Here is a 1,026-nt window from a genome sequence, read left to right as displayed (position 1 = left end):
TGTCTCAATAAGTGGTCGGTTACGTGATACCAATATTCTATTTTTCTTACCACTGTATTTTCAATCAGCCGTGCATTATTCCTGATTGATTTGGAACTGTCAAGCACACTTTAATTTTTTAAGGTTCCAAAACCGACCAGATCATAGGCTTTATGTTTGTAAATATCACATATAAAGTAAGAAATTAGGGCACGGAAAATCAAGGATAAATATCGTGCGTTACATTAGATTCTCTACAGTAACATTTAATGTCCAAGAATGTGCTCAAGAGATTTCGTGGGCTACGAACTAGCCGTTTTAAGTTTCGAATTGGTACCCGCAACGTGTTGTGGCGTAGAAGTGAAAGTGTTGATGCAGGAAGTACAAATGTTTGGGCAAAAGGTTGAGTGTTGAGGCAAAACCCTGTCGAAATAGATATTACGTGGCTACAAGGAATAAGAGTAAGCGCCGTACCGAACAATAAAAGCGCACACTAGCAGCTCATGTGACGAGTTTGTAAGGTGGGATACGCTTTGGATAGGCAGGCTGTTAGCACTATATCAATTTTTAATTGGTTCTCAAACCGAGTTATTTAGTCGTATGTGCGTCGAGTTCAATTTTATATTTGTCACTGTTATTATCTTCATTAAAATAGGATCAAATAATAGAGGTTTGAAGTTGCGGTTGGCAGATTTTCACCTGTGTAAAAATAAACAATGAGCGGCATAGAAGAGACATATGTGCATCATTTGAGAGTTTAGGAAATCTTCTCATCTTTTGTTTTCAACAAAGCGCATGCAACTGATCTCTGGTCGACATTCTGTGATATTCTTTATACGCTGGTAGGTAACATTGTTATTTTGATGCACAAATGCACGGGTAAAAATAACTACAATTTTTGTTAAAGCAGTTGTGTATTGTTATTATCATTTTTATAAAGGATTTTGTTTACATTGTTTTGTTTTTTAGATTAAAGCGGAGATCACCTGATGCTGCTTCGAAGAGTAGCAACGAGAAGAGGTAATGAAAGAAACTGATGAGTTATAA

This window comes from Trypanosoma equiperdum (genome assembly GCF_001457755.1).
Source record: "Trypanosoma equiperdum strain OVI genome assembly, contig: ctg_1508, whole genome shotgun sequence".
Lineage (NCBI taxonomy): Eukaryota > Euglenozoa > Kinetoplastea > Trypanosomatida > Trypanosomatidae > Trypanosoma > Trypanosoma equiperdum.
This window is presented reverse-complemented; position numbering follows the sequence as displayed.